Consider the following 20,502-nt stretch of genomic DNA (forward strand, 5'->3'; position numbering starts at 1 on the left):
GGTGGCTCTGCAGTCCTGTACTTCAAGTCACTATTCTCCTTTATGACCAAGCTGTGTATTTTAGGTAGTAAAATAGGTAATTGTTCCCCTCTGTTGGACACTGCAGAGTATTTAGAGAGCCCCATATAACAGTTTACCACAGGATGCACAGTTTGGGCAGGGACACTTGCTCAGGTAAGAGACTGAAGACAGAGAGACTCCCCACTGATGTCTCAGGATGTTCTCTTCTGCTTTGCCAGTATATCCAAATAAAAAGTTTTCAAGTTTTTAATGAAAACAGAAAAAGGAAAAGAAAAAGTCCCCAATGAAATCCCACTGAAACATGCAGGAAAGGACACTTTTTGACCAGAAGATTTCAAACCACCAGTATCTACCACAAACCCCCTGAAAGTTACTGTGTGTTCTGCTGTAAATTAGAACATAGAAAAAAATCCCTCTTATTCATCCTCACATATACACAGAGGCTCTAAAGTGGAGGCAGAGATCTCATGAAGATCAAGCAGGATTTATTTCCCCAATTCATCTGACACATGCAGCAAAGGAGCAGAGATCCCATGGAGGAAACAGCAGAGATTGTAGAACAGGGCTACCAGAGGATGATCTCCATGTGCCAGCTTGGTGCAGTTTAGGAAATAAGACACAGCTTTTCACATAACTGTTCACACACACAACTACACTCAGCTAAATTTAAGCACACATTAACAGCAGTTGAGTGCTCCAACCCTTCTCAAACTGGACAGAGATTGCAGGAGAAAGAGTGAGTGACTCAATTACCCAAAGGCAGCTCTTGGCAGGGCTCAGCTTCCCATCAGGGGGATTAGACAGGCAGGAGAAAAGCAGTGTAGCAAAGAAAAACAAAATGAAAAGAAACGGAGATGAAACAAGATTCTCCTATTGATTTGCACTGAAAGATGAATTACTTACTTATTACTGCAGTTGTAAATGAAAGCTGTGCCAAAAGGGTGTAGCTTCTAGAGGAAACCAAATTAAATATATTTTCTTCTTTCCTTTATGTGGAGAATGTGCATGTCTTCAGAAAGTTACTGAGGCAAGAGCTGAAAAACAAATAAAACAAAATAAATGTGTCCTGCATAGGACAGTTCTGAGTGTATGAATACATTACACATTCAATATACGAGAGTGCATGACTCCAGCAGAGCTACAGCCAGAGCCATGCACTGCTCACACCTCAGGGCACAACAGTACTTCCACACAAAAGCAGGATTGCCAACAAAAACCAGCCAAGTTGGCACCTCAAAGTCCAGATTGCTGGCAGGTGCTGAACCTCCTCCTTGCACAGAACACCTGCCCTGGGAAGCTGCCAGTCTGATATCCAGATGTGAGCCAAGTGTGAGAGATCCTAACCTTGACCTCTGAAATCACAGGCAGGCTCCTCTGTGGGTTACAAGAGGAGAGGCCACAAGGGGAACAACTTCTGCAGCATCCACTGGGGCCAGCGCCAGGGGAGGATTCCCACCTCTCCCCCTCAGCCTGCTGCTCACTCCAGCACTGCTGCTCTGCTCTGTCGGTGCTCCTGCATGACTTTTCATAAGTGAAGCCACATCCTTTAGTGATCCTGAGCCTGACTCATAAAACACATTGTACCCTCACAAATGACCTGAAACTAAGTTGGCTTTGGTGCCGAGGAGCCTTCCTGTGGCTGAGAGAGAACACCCAGCTGATGTGGAATGCAGGGAGTCCCCTCTCCAAGAGAAAAGAAGTTTCTAACCCAGAACAGCAAGATAATGGACTTCAAAGCTGTGGGGTTTATGCATGGAAAACCTGTCACTGGTGCAGGACTGAAACCTGCTTATCTTGGCCTTTCACATGGTGTAATTTGACAGGGCACGTAGCACATCTAAAGGGAAGGAGATGGAAATGCATCTAACTGTACTGAATTTGTTTACTTATTTATTTTTAAATAGTGACAGGACTTACTCTCTTCAGCTCATGAGCAGCCCCTGTAGAAGTGGATTAGTACACAGGGCACAGCAGGTGGTAGAAAGTAAAATCCTTTACCAGGTTTGCCCACACTGGTCAGAAATATATTTGTAAGTTGAAGAAATCATTATACTCCTGAGAGTCCTTGGGCAGGAAATGAGTTTATCATTTCCTAGCAAATGATTTTGACCTTTCTGGCAAAGGTTAGAGGACAGATATATTAACTGGAGTAATTTAAGTCAAGTGTAAAGTAACTAAGAGTTACATGGCCTTGGGGAAGAGTCTGGAGTCTTAGTTGCTGGAGATGTTTCAGCATTTGATGAAGTTTACTACTTTAAGAACAAAATTATCATCATAAATTTCTGGGGTCTTACCTGGATGGGACTGTGACAGTTTAAAGCTCTGAATAAAGTTTATTGCCCACTTCATCTGTCACTTGACACCCATAGCACAACACTGTGCCAGGCTGCCAGGGTTTTGTTGGCAGCTCTAATGAGGGCCATCTTTGGGATCACGAAGCCAGCACTTGCACTCCACTATTGAGGTGAGAACTCAGGTCCTCAAATGGCTGCATGAAGAGTGCCAGACAGAAATATTCCAACAGATTCCTCAGTTTCCCCTTGTAATCTGAGACTTGTTACAACAAGCAGGAGCTCTTACAATGGTCCACTGCCACCTACATGTCCCACTGCACAAGCAGCACATGAACAACAGCACAGTTTTCTCAAAAAAAAGCTTTTTTAACAACCCACTCCCCCTCCTGAAAAAGCCTCACTAAAAACTTTTCCCAAGATCTAAGCTCCTCACTTTTCTGTGTTTCCTTCTGCTCCCACATAATTCTAGGTGCAAGAGGAAATGTATGCAACTGGATTTCTACCTGACTTCTCCAATAGATAAGGTCTGGACAGATCAGAAGCTATTATTATCCAAATAATCAAGAAGTGGTTTTCTAATTTTATTGCTTTGTTAGGATATGAGACTACTTCCATTTGAACACACTTTACTATAATACCCAAGCTAAGGGCTTGTTGAAGCAATACCTAAATTAGTATCAAAGTTTATCACCTTAAACAGTATATCATTGCTTTTTCAAAATCTCAAATGGAAAGCAAAAATCCCTGTTGTGCTCAGATGCCTTGAACTTTGTTAATTCTTCATGTGCTACCCAGATTATTGCTCCTGATGTCAAATGAACATGTGTGGTCCTCTGCTCTCCCTCTGCAACAGAATGAGAACCAGCTTATCTCATATCAGCTTCTAGAAGAGCTCAGCTCTCTGAGATTACCCACAATGTGCTCTATTTTCTGAGCTAAATTAATATTTAGGGGAAAAAATAACATGAGAGATGCAAATTACTGAAAAACAACCAGTTGGCAAGTTAGCCCAGGATAAAACACTGATATTTGAAGGCAATGCACAGAACAGCTCAATGTTCAGTCCTGCTAACACGGCTTCAGAGGGTTATCTAGAAATAGGAAAGGCAGAAACAGAAGCTTGGGAACATGATGACTCAACTCTTACCCAAAATATCAGCTAGCCAAGCCAGGGACTGACATTTCTTCCTAATGCTGAGAAAAGGCATCCAGGGAAGGAGGTTATGTGGTGATATTTTAAAAGGGGCCTGAGTTCTCCCATGGTTTGCAGCTAAATGATTTTATTTTCAGGCTAGACTCCCAGCCTTGTACCCAACACAACGAGGACATTTACGCAGACTATGGAAAATCCATCTATTCTCTATTTCACAGCAGGGATTTAAAATAAGTCTTCCCTTTTCCAGGAAGTGCTTTCCCATAGAACAGGAGTGTGTCCCGAGGCTGTGCAAGCCACCAAGCACATCCTCTTGGTGAGCATGAAATGCCTCTAGAGAAGCCCCAAAAAGTGACTTCTTCACCATTCTGCAGCCCAGGGAAGCAGGAAAGCAAACTCCAGGGCCTCTCTTCCAAGCCTCTCTGCCTGGAGCTCATCCAGTTTGTAACACAGACCAACAGTGGCTGAGCTGGCAGAGGAAGGAAAGTCCTCTGGCCTGATTAGAGCATCTACTTAACAGGCAGGACACCGAGGGGTCGGTTCTGCTTCATGAATATTCAAGTTCTTTAGACAAAATGAAAGGGCACTAATGAAAGGCTGAGAACACCCCTGCAGCCTCTGCCCATGGTGGCTTGAACATTGGCTGCTGAGGTCCTTTGGGGTAGGATTTTGTCCAATCTTCAGCAAAGGCCATCACCCCAAAGTGCACAATCTGAGGAGTACCTTCACTGCTTCCCATCTCTCACCCTCACACTTCTGTATAAATCCAGCTCTTTATTTCCTTTGCTACTCTGATGTTCAAGACATGTTTAAAAATGGGAATGACTTCTTTCCAGACTGCATCAAGGATTTGATCCAAATTAATTTGGGTTTTTTTATCTTAATGAAAGGAAGTATTTTATAATATCCAGTCAAAATGGACTTTTTCTTTCCAGCTATGGAAAAGATTCACATGACAGTAATTCAGACTTCCTGAGACTACAGACAAAAAGGAGAAAAAGAAAAATGCTTTAATAACAGTAACAATATTTACAGTTTAAAACTAGTTTTCAATCTCAGTGTTATTCATGTTTTGTCTCAGAGAGTGAAACTGATGCACCATCCAGTAACTCACATTGAAGCCCACAGCAGAACACAACCATGACTCAAATGCTGTAGATCATGCTGCCCTTAACACCATTTGTCAGTGCTCCAACAATTTTCTGTAGTCAAACATGAGATGAAGCCCAAACCACACTTCATAAGATACTATCATCACTCTTTTGACTGCTCACAGATTGAAACCCCCTGGTTTTTTCTATAACAAAGTATCTGTTCCTCAGAACCATGTGTTATATCACAGTTCTAACCTAAAGAAAATTCCAGTTTGCATTCAATGAAAGACCAAGTGGGAAAAGGAAGAGTTTTCGAGATCTGCATCAAGATCTTGCCATACATTTCTCTGTTCTGAGCTACTCCAGCATTCAGCATTTTCTATTGGCCCTTACTAGTGGTTCCTCTATTCATCTGAAGATTCAAGACAGGTGTGTATTGAAAGATTGAGTCCTGATGTTACCAAGGCCCCAGTTTTCACTTTTTGGAAAGTATTATGAATGTGGAAAAAAAAGTCACAGGTAGCATCTTCTCCCTGTGATCTCTGCAGCAGCTACAACAATCCCATCCACCCCAACAGCTGCCTCCAGTGGCTTCCACCTTCTCCCAGAAATCATGAGCCTATTGTATATATCTAGAATTTAGAATGTATTTCTGAATTGTAGAATGGTTTGGGCTGGAAGGGGCCTTAATGACCATCCAATTCCAAGCCCCTGCCACGGGCAGGGACAGCTTCCACTATCCCATGCTTCTCCAAGCCCTGTCCAACCTGGCCTGGAACACTCCCAGGGATGGGGCAGCCACAGCTTCTCTGGGCAACCTGTGCCAGGGCCTCCCCACCCTCACAGTAAAAAATTTCTTCCCACTATCCAACCTAAACCTGCTCTCCTTCAGTTTGAAGCCATTCCCCTTATCCTGCCACAAGGAAGGGCTTTAGAGCAATGAGCAGCTCCCTCATCACAGAGAAGGACTAAAGACCGAGACTGAGATCTCCTTTTTAAAGACAGGCAAGTCAGGAGGCAGGTAGCTCAGCCACAGCACAGATCACCACAAACCAACCTGCCAGGAATTAAAAATCCATGTTCCAGTTGGGAACATACCTTCTTTCCCTCCAAAGCTGCAGCCCCTTGCTGACTACCCTTCACTTCCAAACAGCCATGAGGATGCAAACTCAGGATTCGCTTCCTGGCTTGGTCATAACGACCCCGAAACTCGCTGACAATTCCCGCAGGAATTCTCACAATCCCAAGGAGCGGAGCTGCCCTCTCCCGGGAGCAGTGGAGGCAGCAGGGCAGCCTCCCACAGCCAAACACATCATTAGCAGGTGGGGAAAACTGGCGGAATGGGAAATTAATGCATCAGGCAGCCTCCTCCAGATGGACTGCCCGGCTTTCCCATTTACGGTTCCACTAAAATTGTACTATGGGATTAGGATTCAGCTTCAGCAGCATTTCTTCCACAGGCTTCAGAAAGAGGTCATTTCGCATCAATTTCTTCACAGGTTTTCCAGATAGGAACCGACATGGATTGTTAGGTTAAATTAATAGGGCAAAGATTAAGCGAATGCTTTGTCAGAACAAGAGCTTACAGAGGAGTTTACCGGGACTGAAAAAACACAACCTGAACAGGTACGTGGTGCTGTTCATGGCAGAAGTGTGTTTGCACTTAGGATTTTCCCAAATCTCCTGTTAATTTACGAGAAAGAATAAGGATTCCTGATCTGTGAATGATGAAGGGGAAGGAAATCAGCCTGCAGCTGTAACCCAAAACACAGCAAAACCCTGAGCTCGTTGAAAGCAGAGTTTTCATTGCTACATGTTTTTATTACACCAGACTTGAAGCAGAAAACTGGGGGACAGATTAGTGGCAATATTGTAATACAACTTTAGCAGCATCAGCCAGCCCTTCCAGGTCCCTGCTCCCCTTTTGGGATACACTAGCATAGACAAAAGTGAGGAGTTAGCTCAAAAAGGCTGCAGCATAAAAAAATATGGGTTTGCTTTTTTTTTTCCCTGAATACACATATGTGATGTTTTTAAAGTAGTGATAAAAATCTGGGATTTCCAGAAACATTTCCCTACTAAGTTGTCGCCAGAAATCAGAAGGTGGATGATTTCTGCAATTTGAAGAGTGGGAAATGGCAGCCAGTATGCTAATTAGGAAGAGTTCTAGGAAAAACATCTAAAGCAAAGCCCACCAGGAATAAGATGGGTATATGTTTTTAAGATTAAAAAAAAAAGTATTTAAATTGCCTACCATAGCCTCTGATGGTTTTGTTTCTTATGGGGATTTTTTGTTTTGTTTTAAAAGAAAGTTACTTTTCTCTAATAACTTCTTCTTCTGCAGGCACTTGGGATGAGGACAATCAGGTGAGTCACTTCCTGACTATTCCTGCATCCATATGGCATGTACAGGAAATCCATTAGAATTAGTATTTCTTTACATGGTTACTTATTTGAGTAAGCCCTTGCCTCAAAGTGCTGGTGTTGTTCTCTTAACATAATAATTCTGAAAAATTACCCTTTTCTTCAACACCCCATAAGCAAGGAACATAGTGCTGCTCTGTGAAGACCCACTGCTCTGGCCCCTTGCAAAGAAAGTACCAGACTTCAGAGCATGTTTCCCCCAACAACAGATGCCTCTCTACATTTCAGAAGCTGCAGATGCCATTTTCAAGAGAGGGGGGGAAAAATGTCAGCTACCACTTGTAATTATTAAAAATTCATTTGTATCTGACTGCTTATTGCTCCCATGTATATTTGGACATAGTGCCATTCATTGCCTGACTAACCATAGCTGCCTCCTGACTTCCAGTCTGCTTGGGATTTTTGACAGGGCACCTGATGAGACATACACATAATTAGTGAGTGTTTTGCATATAACTGGATACAAGAGCTAGATCCTCACTTAGATTCAAGCCAAAGTCACTCTGCTAGGCACAACTCAGCTAAGAAAATTGCTGAGGATCTCCAGTAGAAATTTCTCATTTTTGTTTGATTCCATTGGAATTAATTTCTATGAAGAGAAATCAGGGGGGTTTTATTGTGGTTTGTTCATAATCAGGTTCAGTAAAGACTCTAGACAAATGGACTTGGAACAGGTTTGGAAAGATGTGAGTAGGTTGTACTCTTCATGTTTAGTTTGTGGGTATCATTTTTCTCAAGAACTCCCTGTAAGCTGTGGGAAGGAGCCCAGTGAACATCACATGGAGAGACTGATCTTGCCAGGACCAGCAGCTTTGCCAGACACAGCTCACACAGGACGGAGGGACCACAGCAATTCCTGACCTTTTCCTTTCATCTTCTCTTTCCTCCTTCTCCTCCCCAGCTGGCATCCTCCCTTAACTGGCCAGTAGAGTCCAGAACTGGACTCTCAAGGAGGGGAAGGACTAGGCAAAAAGGCACAGAGCTGGCAGCAGAAGCTGGAAAGCAGAAGCAGAAACGGCAGAAGAACCAGAAGACCTTAAAGCCTCAAAGAAAACGGGATCTTATTTTGCCTGCCACCAGCAGATGGGATGCAGTGCTGCTCACAGGAGAGAGAGAGAGAAGGAGAACCAGAACAATAGCTACTCTCTGGATTTAAGGAAAGTTGATAAACCTGGCTGTCTCCTCCTCATCTTGCCCAAAACGGACTCAGTGGCCAGGAAACCTTTCAAGGAGCAAAGCATTAGCAGCAGGTGGTGCCATCTGTCCTACTCTAATTTCTTCTTGCTCAAACAATTGATGTCCCAGTTAGTGAGGAAGGTAAAAAACCAACAACAAACCCCCAACCCTAACTGCCAAATAGCCAGGGAGTGGGAGAATGGCAGTCAAGGAGACAGAATGCTAATTTTAGCTGAATAACATGAAATAAAAATAGTGTTAATAATAATAAAGAACTATGAAAATGTAACTGCTCAATGATGCCCTCTCTCTATGGTCTCCTCTTTTGCACCTGTGCCTGAAGATGAGTGATTAGACAAAAAAGCAAACCACAATCTGGTTTTACCCTGAGTTGAAATGCAAAGGCCAGGGCAGTCTTGGGAGAGGCTGCATCACATCCTGCCCTACTGTGCATTGCTGTTATCACTGTCCAGCTGGAGGTTCCCATGGTGCCACCTCTATGAAACATGGGCAGACACTGCCTGGCACATCATCCCTCTGTCACCTGGGGCTGAGGCACATCAGCCAGGTTTGCCTCATTTTCATCACTGTTGCTTTAGCTCTGGGCAATGTAAGGGATTTTCCTGTCAAATCTACCTTGCATGTCACAGACTATCCTTCCCTATCTCTATTTTAATATGCAACCATGTATTAAGCTCTCTGGAAAATGCTGAACAATAAATATCAGCTCTGCACTATAAGCAAGACCCTGTTGCAACCTCAGCAAAATTATCCAAGAACTCTTTGGTTCTGCAGTGCATGTTGCAGTAGAGAGGCAATTTCTTCCACTTGGACTAAATCAGCTTGAAAGAAATAATGGTTCATTCTCCTGAGCTCAGGACTGACTTTTGAAGCAGATATCAAAACAAACACTTAGATACGAAGTGAATTTCATGTTCTAACAAAGCAGCAATCCAGCAATCCCCCCCTTCAATTTATGAACTGCAAGAGTTAGAACTAAGTTATGAGAAAAATAAAGGGATTCACTTCTGAAAGAGAAGGAAGAAATGACAGAAAGTATTTGGCACAGTTAAAATGAGTTTTATTTTGAAGCCATTCAGAATTCAGAACTAGGAAGAATACCTCAGTGAGGCAAATAAAGAATTTGCTGGCACCATGAGGAGAAACCTCCTACCTCAACAAATAAAACAGGGTTTGATTCAATCTCCCCCATGTTGTAATGAATAATATTCTTCCAGGTCTGTGTTTCCACTGATAATGATTGTGCTTGACATGCTCACGTTGCAGACATTCTGCACAGATTGCATTTTGCACAGGTTGAGTTCAGAGGAACCAAGGATGCCACCACGCTGCCACTGCACCTCCCAGACGTGGCCACACGAGCACTGAGCTAGGAAATGCCATTTGATACAGGGCATGTATCGAGATAAAGCCAGGAGAGAAAGGATGGTCCAAGGGTTGGGGGAGGAAGGGTGGAGAAGGTAATTCCCCTTCTGTGCTGTATACTTCCTAAAAGTGATGCCTGAGCACACTAGAAAAGCAATGGTGGCCACATGCTCCTTTGCAAGTGGAAATAATGGAAAAAAGGACTAAACCAGCAGTTTCTGACTGGTGAGGAAGGAAAAGACCACTAGACTAGAGGGGGTTCTACACACCAAACCAGTGCCGTTCCTGAAACAGTTCCACAACAGGAACTTATTGCAGAGATTAATTCAGTTTCTGATTTTAATTTTCACATAGCACCACAAACACCCTTCACCCACCCTCTGGGTATCCCTTCTCCAGAAACAGATGACATTTAGCAAAAGCCATTGCATGCACTCACTGCTGCTTGCACTTGATTTTTACACACACAATTTCTAGATCTTAAACCTACCTGATAATTTCAGATCTGTGTGGTTTCAAATGTGATTTGTGTTTAAGAATTCAAGTGTGTTCCCAGTGTGACATATTTTAATACCCCTCCCAGACAAGAATTCAGGCTGAAAGAGCCATTTCCATTCGCTCTTGCTCTGAGCAGGACCAGAGGCCACTGGGCTGGAGCACAGCCTGAACCTCCAATATTTGGCACAATTTTTCTCAGGCCAAAACTTCACATTCAGTTTAGAGAGGGTGACAGCACAAGAAAGAGTCATCGAATTCCACAGAGATGCCCACAGCTGTCCTGAGGTTCCTCCTGTGCTGCTGAAGTATGCAGTATGACTGAAGGAACAAGGGGATGTTGCACACAAGTTTTCCAATTCTCAGCTGGCCACGCCACAAAACTCCTGAGGTCTCTGACCACGGTGTGATAGTGACAAGTCTCAGGAGCCTTCATGCTTGGTATTGCTCACTCTTCCTTTCTGGCATTGATGGCAATTCTCAGCCCAAAGCAGCTCTGACACTTTCTAACGGAGCAGGAACATAATGCAGACCCTCCTCTTATCACAAGCTGGGCTTAACCCAGCAGCCCTCGTTCACTGGGGGATGCTCTGCTCCCCATGCCACCACAGAGGTGCAGCTCTCAGCATTTTCACTAAGACACACAGGGATGGGACTTGCGTGCTGCCTGTGGGGAAGTCCTGAGCACAAACACCTCCTGTTCTCTCTCCTTCCCCTATGAGCACAACTGTTCACAGCTCAGCAGCAAAGGAGGGAAACAGGAGACACTAGTAACCAAGCACATCTCACTTCCAGGCACTGAAAGACATAAATAATAACAAGCATAAAGACATTCTCTGGTCCATCTGTATTGCAAGCACTGGAATATGAAAGCTTCAGACCTGCTTTCAAAGCCCTTGGGCAAAAAGAAGTGATCCAACCTAAGGCTGTTCTGTGCATCAGTGGTGAAGCCATGAGAAGACAACATTTTCCTTTCTGCTGTCATTTTGAAGTCTGTTTACTTGTAACCTTAAAAGGAAGTGAATTACCTCAAAAGAAAAAAAAAAAAAAAAAGAAGAAGAAGAAAAAGAAGGATGACTGCCTGATCTCCCAGAACACCTCAATACCAGATAAATGTTCCTCCTACAGAAACGAGTATTAGAGCTTCTGGATGGCATCTTTCATTCTGTGAATTGCCCAATTACTTCAGAGAGATGTTGTGGCATTGTTGAATGCTGATAGAAACTCATTGATCTGTTTCCAGACTTCCCAGCACACAAAGGATGGGAAACACTCCTGGCTCCGAGTTTCTATAATGTGCCTTATTGATCCTGTGAAATGCCAAACTCCGCACTTATTTACAAACATGCTGCACTGCAAAGCCCCCATGCACAGAAAACGCCCTGCCCAATTTATTTCCTTTTTACTGAAACATTTTGTATGAAAAATTAAATCAGCTCTAAGTAATAGACATGGATTTTTGCTTATGTTTACCATGCAATTTTACCCAGAGAGAACTAAATGGGGATTTGTAGAATGCAGTGATTTTTCAGCTCAGAAAATCACTCATTTATATTATTAGCATAGGTTTAATAAACTTGTTCAGATCTGTCTTAGGAATGTTGGGCTCCATGTGGTTATTGATCAGTTTGTCTGCCTGGGGCTCCAGAGCTCTCCCTTCACCTGCAGAGGCTGTCCATACAGGACACACAGGAATCAGTGATCCTGGTGTTCCCAGACCTGCACTGTACAACCACTTTGCTCACACACACAGAATTTATTTGAACTTCCACAAAGCCACTTTTCCTGCAAAAGTCCAGGTTAATACGAGTCAGGAAAACACTCAGTTGCCACAAAAAACTTATCACTCACTTTTAGGGCTCTTTCAAGCTGCTTTAATGCCTTACCAAGCTTATTTACCTAACACAGTGCCTGATCAGTAGCATTCCAAGGTCTGGTTTTTGTCTTTTCACTTAGGCAATTTCTAGCCAGAAAGATTTTGTTCTCTGGCACATGCCTGTTCTCTTCATACTCAAAGTTTTCACTGATACTACTTCAATCTCAAAGTGTGATGTTTTTGCCAACACACTTCTGCTTGTACTGTTTATCTGTTCCCTGCTACTGTCTGTCTTACCAGCAAGACTACTTAGGGCTAGTAAAGAACTGACTTTTCCTAACAACTTCACTTACTTAGCCATAATTCTGAAGCAGAATGATGTCCTTTCATCTATACTAGACGTAAAAGAATTGTGTTCATCAGGCTTGGTAAGACACTTCTCTAAAAAACCACAGAAAGCAGATCTGACTGAGAATGTATCATTTTCCACAGATGGCTTTGGAACAGATCAAGATTTGCCCCATACTTATTTTTATCAAATTAATAGGTATCACAGCCTTCACAGTACCCCCCTGAGTAGAAAGCTGCCCAATGGGCCACATTTGCTTTCATTACACCTGCAACAGACTGTGAAGAAAGTAAGGCAGGAAGCAGCCACAACATCCTAATGGTTTTATTCCAGTGTTTCCACGGGCTCTCATCAGAACAAAGAGTACTCTGCAACACTGAGCAGGTGCTCCTCTCTACAGGGTAAATACCATGATTTCCCCTACCTTCCTCTGAGGCCGAGATTGATCCCCAGACTGGCACATCCTCCATAAAGCTGTTTTGGGACACGCAAGTCACCTGCTCCAATCCTCTGCAGAGCTCAGACACTTCTGGGTGTTGCCTCTGCACTTTCTCCTTCCAAGCACAGGGTGCTCAGGGTCTCCCTCAGGGCTGTTGGCACATACAGACTTCCACAAGGCAGCAGTGGAGGTCAGCAGCTTTCCTCAGCAGCTGAAAGGAGAAAGATAATAACATCAAGTGGGAAATCATAGAAACACTCATAGAATGGTTTGGGTTGGAAAGAAACTCAAAGACCATCTCCTTCCAATCCCCTGCCACAGGCAGGCACACCTTCCACCATCCCAGGTTGCTCCAAGAGCCATCCAACCCGGCCTTGAATACCTCCAAGAATGGGGCGGCCACAGCTTCTCTGGGCAAGTGCCTCATCACCCGCCCAGTAAAGGATTTTTCTTTAATATCTACTCTAAACCTACTCTCTTCCGTGTGGTCATTCCCCCTTGTCCTGTCCCCCCATGCTCTTGTAATGAACCAGTCTGGGGTTTGCTGAAGAGAAACAGAACAGAGGGGTAAAAGGAAGGAAACCACCCCGAGTCCTAAAGAACACCATCCCCCTGCACACATCAAGGGGCACTGATTTGTTCAGTGCAATCGACCAGAGAAGCAAACACTTACCCCATACGTCTGTTTCTAAACTAGAAGAAACAGGTTAATGTGCAACTGATTCATAAGCCATGTGCTGGCCCTCTCCCCAGGGATGCATTTCACCCTGGAGTTTAATTAAACTCTCCTCCTTAGGCAAACAGTGTGTTTTTAAGAGATTCTGAGAACAGTTTTTTATTCCCAGTTGATTTTCTTCCATTGTTGTATGTAGTCTTTTCTTATTTATATCACACCTTTTGTGTATTCCATAAGCAAATCTAAGCACCAAACCATTAGTATACTGTAGCTGCACAGGCTCTTTCCAAAAATTTACAGTCCCAGCCAAATCCTGCCTGAGTACAGAAAGTAAAGATCAATTTTTCCACATCTGAACCAGACTGGATTTAATTCCATCCAACACATTCAAATGACAGCTTGGGAAACACAAGATTCTGTAAGGTCCTGAGTAGAATTACAACCAGTATTAAGGCAGTGGACTGGAGATGTCAATTGTGGAATATCCTCCTAATGTTTATTAACTTCTCTGTCAATGAGAATCACTGCTCTGACAACAGACTGGCTGGTGAAAAATCATTGTCCATCTGTTCACAGCTCACATCCCAGGGTAAAGGACTTGCTTTCTTTGCTGAAGTGTAAAAAGTCATTTGAGTTTGAAAAGCACTAGAAATGCCTCTGCTATCACATGCAGTGAGCCACGAAGCTCAGACTGTTTTACAGGGGCACTGTCACAGCATATCAGGAAAAATCAGCCATTTAAGGACTTCAAAATCTCCCACTCTGGAGCCCAGGCTGAGGCCGCCACACACACGGCTGGAGCCTAACAAAGGTCAGCTCCTTTAGTGTCATGTCACCGTGCCAGGCACTGCTGCAGCCACTCTGAAACACTCCCCACATCCCAAACCACCTCCAGAACAATGGGTCAGCCCATGCCATGTGCTTTTGCTCACCAGCAGGGTAAGAAAACCCTGTTTCAGCATCCCCACGGTGCTCCTCGAAACACTGTGCAAAAACCACGCGGCAGCCAGAAATGAGTCATGAAGGACTCCAACTTCTGATGTTTGTATCACCATGTACAGGTGAGTAAACCAACATCCTCTGGACAAAAATCACCACTGAGAAGCCTGGTACACCCAGTCTAAATAATTGACTGCGTGTAGAGTTTAGAAGATTAATAAATTAACTGTGTGCTGCGCTCCTTGCAAACCTTCAGGCCCCAGAACTAGACAGTTCGCATCAGGTGCACTGACAGGATAATACTAATTAGATAACAAAACAACAATGTAAAGCAAATGATGTCTAGATAAAAAAAAAAATACCATGGATGTTGGAGGTTTTCTCTGTGGGGAGAACACAGGCTTGTGCATTTTTCTGGAGAGAAGTAAGGAATGACTTATCTAACTGAAACTACAGGGGTGTAGACGGAAGGGAGCAGGAAAGACAGACGGTAATTCTGTGAGCTGGAAAGTGGCCAGGATGCTGGGGTTAGCAGCTACACATTTTCAAAAGCATCATGAGATCTTATGTGATTACAAACCATCAAGAACCTGGTTCTAATTCTTATCCAAGTTACATTTGGCAGCAGAGCAAGGCAGCAGTCCAAGGCACTGCATTCATTTGGGCTGAAGGACAGAACTCACCTATACCCCACATCCCCGTCCTTTACTTCAACTTCTTTTGGATGTTTCTCGTCTAACACTAGGAATGCCTTGGAGAACAAGTCACTGGTGAGATGCCACATCCCTAAAGCTGTAAAACCCTTGGCAACCACCCCCTTAAGCAGGACTTGCTGTAAACAACTGCGGGAGGGTTCATGAGCACCGCCTGAGCAGCCAAAGCAGCGCTGCAGGGGGTGCAGAGGAGTCACCTCTGCTGCTGGTATCCCAAAAAATGCCCACATATGCAGGTGCCCTTGTGCAGTCCTCTCTGAACAATGTACAGACATCACCTTCTTTGGGTACCAACAGCAGCATCACAGCAGTAAACAAGCAACAATTCTCTCCCTCAATCCTGAAAAAGCCAAATCCCATTTCATTGGATCTACCACAGCTACAAGGATCCTTTTGCTCACAGAGAGCATAGATTGTGCTACCCCCAAGGTATGGTGCTTGTTTCTGCTTCTCATGCTCTTACTACACATTCCCCCAAGTTCTATTTGGAAAGACTCTTAGTTAAACTTACAACATTTATTGTAAGTAGCCAGGATACCATTACTGTTAGAACTGCAAGAGACTATCACAAGAGTTAAAATGAAATGCCAATACCACAATTTGCTGTTTACAATACAGTGCATGGGATTTGCAGACATGATATAGCAGTAGCACAGCAGTTCAAATGTATTAAATGTGCCATAAACATCTAAATTGCTGGTGGTGTTTTTTAAAGGATCAAAGAGACCAAAGCAAATATCATGCCCCTTAATTGGGAACAATTGCAGAACATTTGCAGAAACCCAGGAGAGTATCTAGACCCATGGGCCCAGCTAACAAGGGCTGCAGGGATGAAGCAGAGAGAACACCTTGCTCAGCAGAGAGTCTTCCCATTACATCCCAGTATGTACAGGATACACATTTATCAATAACCAGAAGAGTTGCAGGCCTGGATTTCAAAATACAGCAACTATTTGAGGTCCTTGTCGGATGGCATTTGAGCTGATTTGGGTTTCCCCCAGAACAAACCATGAGCTTTAACAGAGTTTGTTGGGATATGCATGTTGATCTCCTGAAAACGCTGCTGGAGTGGTGGAGTTTTTAAGTGTATGCTTCCTCAATCATTAGTTATTTGCATATTTGTTTCCCTTTCTGCTTCAAAAGCAAGTCTCCCTTATCTCATAGATCAGATCCACTTTAGAACAACTAAGATTAAAACAAAAAAGTTTTTTTAATCTACCGTTACACTATTCTAATCTTCAAACTTCCTAGCAGCTACCTTTATATTTCTTTCCAAACTTCAGCTTCACACATCATCCAGACAAATAATTTTAAAATAGTTAACACTACAGAAACATTGAAGCTGCCATAGAAAAGGCTTTTGAGCTTGAAGCATAACAGGGCACAGTTTCATATAGGCTTGGTCAGGAGATTGTTTTTGGCACTCTCAGCACCTGAGGCACCAACAAGGACCAAGGTGCACCTGGACAACCAAATGAGCCCCAGCCAAAGAAAAGGGTCCAAACCCCACCCTGAGGGATGCACATTTTACAGTCTTTTGTGTGCTGGGTGAAGAATCAGTGACACTTTATTTGGAAAATTACATTCCAGGTTAGGAGATGGTGGAACAAGCAAGAATTTCAGGGCACTGCACAGGATTTTCTCTGAAGAATGGATACAAGACCTGTTATTCAGCACTTCAGGAGGCATTTGCCCTTGAAAGTGCTGTTGAGAATGACAATGTTCAGGACAATCCAAATTCTGGGATGTTTTTGGCCCCAGATAATATTAAGGAGGAGAAAAAAATAAATTGAAAGGCAAGCACATTCTCTTAATAAAAATCTTCTTATCTCTTCTCTATAAATTCTTGCTCTCGGGTCTTGGTCATTTTTAAAATCACATCAGGCACCAACCTGCTACACAAGTAACAAACCTCCAGGCAGTTATTATTCAACACTGGACTTAAAATTAATGTAACAATTTTTAGGTACCTCCAAGCAAAACAAAAAACACATTTCCTAAAATTTCCTACTTCAAAAAGGAAACAAATACACCTGTCTTCTTTCGGAAGCAGCAGAAAGGCAGCAGACAAGTTGTGCTGTGAGAAAAAATAAAGAAATCAACGTACAGATGATGACTTCTTGTAGGCCTTCTCACTGGCTGCAGCACTTTTCACTTGGCTGAATCCCACCTTCCACAGAAGCAATGATACCTCCAACAAGGGCATCAGCCAGAGAGGATTGGAGTGCATGTGACCACCCAAAAATACAAGTAATTAAATCATAAAATATCCTGAGCTGGAAGGGACTCACAAGGATCACCAAAGTCCAACTCCTGTCCCTGTGCAGGACACCCCAAAATCCCCCCACGTGCCTGAGAGCTTTGTCCAAACACTTCTTGAGCTTTGTAAGGCTTGGGACTGTGTCCATTCCCTGGGGAGCCTGTTCAGCCCCCCACCATTCCTGGGGAAAGAACCTTTTCCTGACTGAGGGACTGCTAAGGGACAACAGCCCAACAGGCATTCAGTAGAGGTTGGTGGGTTTTATCCAAGGTGAGGGAAGAAACAAAGCTTATCAATACACATTTGAACAAGACAGAGAGAGAAAGAATCAGAGGGCCAGTCCGGCCCTCATCAGACACTCTGCTCAAGAAGGGTTTGTTGACATTCTTTTGCCCTGAAAACTGATGCAATTTTCACTCCTCCCAGCAACATTACACTCTACTTTTGGGGTTCTTTTCAGGATCAGATACAGCAATGAGTTGCACACACACTCTCAGGGGGGCTGAGTGCCATCCTGGAGGGCTGGAGATGGCCAGGGAAGGGAAGGGCAGCTGCTATGAGTGACACTGGCACAGCATTAAGAGCCAGAGAGACACCAGCCCTCCTGACCCACCTGCATTGTGCTGCTGCACAGGCAGCTCAATTTCCAGGGATTAAGAGGTGTGCTGTAGAGAAAACTTTGCACTTCTCCAAAGTCCCAAAATCCTTTTTTTAAAAAAATCTATCATATCCAAGGTTTCTCTGAGAACAAACCAGCATTTACTAGAAAGAAACTTTGATTGCAAGAGCGAGCTGAGCGATAAAAGAGACACCTGCGTTTGCTCCTCATTCCACCCAAGATGAAATTCCTCTACATACAAATCCTCTTCCCAAAAGGAATGTTCTGGGAAGCAGCCTCTTATCTAGCACAGGAGGACCTGTTTGAGCTGTTCCTAAAGAAGGTACAGCTCCCCTAAAAACCACTCAGATGATAAAATGTGTCCTTTCTGTCATGTTAATTATGGAGAAGGCGGCACAAGGACCACAAGCCTCAGCAGGTGTCAGTGTGTAGCATCAATAGAAGACAATCTTGTGGAAAAAGCCCTCCCTGGGCTGCCCATTTAAGTTGCTGCTTGGCTTCCAATTTCTCTGAGAGCAGATTAACCTCAGAAGCAGCTCTGCCAGAGCGACAGATCGGCTTCAGAGGAGGCAGACAGGCAACCCAGGTACCAGGAGCAGAAAACATGGGCTTGCTCCTGATTCACTCAGTTCCCAGACAGGAATATTGTCCTTGCTGGCTGCTCTGCAAGACGCTACACGCCTTTCTCTGTGCCAACACACAGTGACATTTTATTCAGAAATTCAGCAGCATCTGCTGCTTCAGTGGCCAAGTTTCTGCCTCAGCAAAACTTGGACTGGATTTTAGCTAAGTGGCCAGACAGGTGATAACACTGTGAAGTCTCCATCCTCCTTCCAGTGCTGGCTTTTCACAGGCATACAAAGGGGCTAACACCTAATTCTGTAGGTGTGGAAAAGCTGTGCACTTCAGCTTCCTGTGTGTACCACAGGCACCAGAGATGATGTGCTGCTTGACTTCAGGGAATAGCTGAGTGTGTGTGAGGAGAGCCAAGGTCAGCAGAAAGGGAAAAGAGGGAATGCCAGAAATAGGCCTTAGGCACCCCAGAGATCCATAAAAAGTGGGAAAGCTCTGGGTGGGAGAATGTACCACAATCTGTTGTTGCATTTGCTCTATGCATGCTGAGGATGAAGGGAAATCCAAGTACAGCAGCTTTTCTCCACCAAGTTTTGTAGGAAAAAAAGGGGAGAAAACTGTGTCCACAGACAACCAAGAGCGTTACCAGGCAGAGAAGTAAAAGCAGCAGGTACCTAGTGCCACAACCCCACAAAGAGGTGTGAGTCACTGGGCTGGAAAAGTACACAAAAACTGTCCTGGAAAAGGTTTTATCCAGCTACATAATTTTACTGTGTTTTGAAGAAGTTTGGGCCATCTTAAAATCAAACAGATGCTATTGAGAGAAAAGAGCCTGTGGGCACCAAACGATTTAGCTTATTTTAATGCTTTAGCTTAGCAAAGTCAGCAGTCAGGCTGAGGGCAGCAGTCATGGTGTGAACACAAAGCAGAGGTACCGAGACCTGCTTTCCAGGCAATAGAGCCTCCAAGATGTTAACAAAATTTGTGTCTGCCAAAAATACCAGTGTTTTCTAGGGAATTCTTCAATTATTTTCTTTGCTCACAGTCCCTATATCCACAGTGAAAACATTCATTGGAGTGGGAAGGGCATGACAGGGGAGGAAGAACGAGGACAGGTAAAACTCCAAAAATTTTCGTTTTCAATCCTTAGGTTCTCCAAGAAGTGATACAAATACTCCAAAGCCCCCAGAAGCAGTAAGTGCTTTTCAGCAAATGAGGTCTTAGGTGGATGTCATCACTCAGATCACAGCCAAATACTTCCAGACTAATACCTGGAATCTTGGCAAGGCTGGCCAATGCTCACACTGTGCAGCAGATACCCTGATTTATGTCTGCAGGAGACAAGAGAAGCCATGGCCTCCTCACTTCTCCTGTCATAAAGTCCCTCTTTCAAGGAAAATTCAAGGAAAGAGTGTTTGGGAAGACTTTGCAAACAGCTGACTGTGGAGAACACAAAGCAGGCAGAAACCAGGAGGGGTTTTGCATGCACAAATCCTGAGCCGGTAACATGCTGGATGGAGGGAGCTCCCTCTCCCTCAGCAGAATCTCAAGAGCTTGTCCCTCCAGACAGCTCTTGCTTGCCCTCTGTGAAGTGGGGAGGCTTGACTCCATCCACAACCCCAGAAATAAAAGGCAAAACCAGAGAGGCCATTCTGGTTTTTGGGTAGGCTGTGAGACTGCAGCTGCACCCGTCCCCTGGCCCAGAGGCCTCCTCTCGGCTCCTCACAGGGCACTGGTGGCCGCAGCGCTGCCAGCACCCTGCTCACAGCACGTGGTTCCAGTTATTCCCTTCTAACCCCTCTGCCTTCACATTACACAGGACCAATACAATGAACTCAGGTCCACTGTAAGTGGACAGGAGCAGAACTTGATCCAAAAGCTGCAAGACCCTGCAGTTCCCATTGAGGTAAAGCCTTGGCGTGAAGGCCTAAATCCCAGAGGCTGGCAGATGCTGAATTGCACATGTGTAGGATTAAGTCACATCAAACTCCAGGCTCCCATGTATAAACATTTAACAGCCACCTCTGCAAACACAGATTGAAAACATAGGCAAAGAAATGTAAAAACCAGGAGTA

At 44.1% G+C, this 20,502-nt stretch overlaps 1 long non-coding RNA gene across 2 annotated transcripts in view; it reads right to left on the minus strand.

Moving 5' to 3' along the window:
- Positions 1–932: 932 nt before the first annotated feature.
- Positions 933–20,502, minus strand: part of LOC116449564 — a 42,930-nt gene continuing 23,360 nt past the window's right edge. For both annotated transcript variants that reach the window (XR_004242439.1, XR_004242438.1), the window contains exons 2-3: positions 12,633–12,858; positions 933–1,055 (exon numbers count right to left, since the gene is read on the minus strand). This is a non-coding gene — a long non-coding RNA (uncharacterized LOC116449564). The remainder of the gene's footprint in view (positions 1,056–12,632; positions 12,859–20,502) is intronic.

This window comes from Corvus moneduloides, chromosome 11, assembly GCF_009650955.1.
Source record: "Corvus moneduloides isolate bCorMon1 chromosome 11, bCorMon1.pri, whole genome shotgun sequence".
NCBI classification, from domain to species: Eukaryota; Metazoa; Chordata; class Aves; order Passeriformes; family Corvidae; genus Corvus; species Corvus moneduloides.